The sequence below is a fragment of the Nuphar pumila genome, chromosome 15, assembly GCF_984573655.1.
Source record: "Nuphar pumila chromosome 15, dmNupPumi1.hap1.1, whole genome shotgun sequence".
Taxonomy (NCBI): domain Eukaryota; kingdom Viridiplantae; phylum Streptophyta; class Magnoliopsida; order Nymphaeales; family Nymphaeaceae; genus Nuphar; species Nuphar pumila.
The window spans coordinates 37,533,219-37,535,429 of record NC_143263.1 but is presented as its reverse complement, the minus strand read 5'-3'; positions in this window follow the sequence as shown (position 1 = coordinate 37,535,429).

Below are 2,211 nucleotides of genomic sequence, written 5' to 3'. Positions count from 1 at the left end.
ATGATGTCAGTGCACATGCATGAATAAATTATTATCTTTATCGAGTTCTCTTATTATATGCATGTTCCTATTAAGATGCACACAATTTAAGTTCATCTTTTTATTACAGTTGCCTGCAGATACACCAAACGAGTAAAAATTTCTGAGGTCAAATAGGGTTTACAGGGTAACTTAGCACACAAGTTGTATTTTATTACTGGGTTTCAAACTTAGCCTTCGATCGAAACAACCTTCAGAACATTAGATCACCCATCTAATATCAGAACACCAAGGACCACCCATCCACAAGTGCCACTTTTCTTGGTATACCAAAACAATAGTTGTGTCTACACACCACCCTCAAGCAAAGTCGCGAAAACTTTCTAAAACTGTGGCCAAAAGAAGAACCTCAATATTGAGTTCAGGGGCAACAACAATGCACATAAAGTTTTTGTATCCTTTCAGTTTTCCCAAAATCATAACTCCAAGAGTCGTATACTCTCGATGAGATGTCTCAAAACGTATATTACACTAATCTTTTTTTTTATCTTATTATTAATAGTCATTTCATTAATTTGCAATTCAACATGCCAAATTAATATCCCAGATTCACATTTTCAAATGTGAGGCTCATCACGAGACCCCCCCCCTGAAAAACATAGAATAATGCAATATAGAAAATAATATCAATGTGATTTTTGCAATGCATGAAAAATAAGTAAAGAAGGAGCATCCCAAGCTCAAGTCTCACTAGGCCCACACAGATTCATTTTGATCATCAATGCATCATATGCAAAAACCATAACAACATGCCAAATATGCAATGATGTCAGCATGCTTTCCAATGCATATTCATATGTGTCAATCTAAAAATGCGCAAGAACTATAACATTCATATGCATATGTTCATACCGCAATAACGTTGATGAAGATATGAGCTGTGGGCCTTGCCCTAAGGCCTATAAAACAGGGGCTCGAGAAATATATGATGAAGATACGAAATGTAAATATATGCAGAATGCAGAATGGAAGGTGATGCAACTAGAAATGCGATGAACAAGATGCTATGTGATGCAGCAAAGTAAATATGCAAATGCAGAAATAAAATGCAGATTCAAATGCAAAATGACAAGTTCAAATGCAGAAGTGAATTGCAAATATAGGAAAATGCTGAACAGGATGCAAGATGCTCAGAAGTAAAACGTGATGCACTGAATGAAAAATGCATATGATAAGATGCAGAATTCAGTTCATCAAAAAAATGCAATGTTGAATCAGAACTGATATGCAGATAAAAGCGATGAGTAGGATATGCGATTGGGGGTAAATGCAATGAGGATTGATGTGATGAAACAAGAATGATGCAGAAAAATAGATGTTGAAACAAAAAACAAATGATGTAATGACGTGCAATGCATAAAGGGATGTGATGCTCAATCAAAAGACGAAATACAATGTAAACTGAAATGCACAAATGCGTCGATGAAACACAAATAAGCAAAGGATATAGGTTAGAATGAACAAATGCGATAATGAATGCGATGAATCAGATGCAGTGATGAAATGCAACATGATGCAGTGGATGTAGAGAATGATGCTGATGAAGATAAATGCAATGGAGATCAATGCACAATCTAATGAAATCAAGCACACGATGCAATAAGTCAAAACGATGCAAGGCTATGATAATGATGCAGTAAAATGAAAGAAATACAGAGAAACAAATGCAGAGATGATCAGATTAGATAAAACAGATGCAAAGCATGAAATGCAAATTGAAGAATGAGACTTAATGACAAACACACATATGCAAATCAAAATGAAACACATATTGAAAACAAAATGCAGAATCAAAAGAAGAAAATCGTGCAAAGAGAAGGGAGAAGGAGAAGAAGAGGAAAAGAGAAAGATGCTTACCATTGATCAGATTGGGGAAAGAAGGTGGCCTCCACCATGTGCACTGCCGTCAGACTGCAATGTCCAAGTATGCTTTTTCTTATGAAAAGTCCGATCAAACCCGAATCCCGATCAGATACCAGTGCCACTTAGTCGGATCCAGGTTTGGACCTACCCATTTAGCGGGGTCCGACCCGTTGACATCCCTAGTTATGGGACCATTGACTTGTGCACCCCGTTCGACAGAATTAACGGCCCAGATGGGCCTTTTTTTTCCATTTTGGAGTCATCCACGATGATGGGTGTCAAGGAGATGAACTCCCACTGCAACAAGAA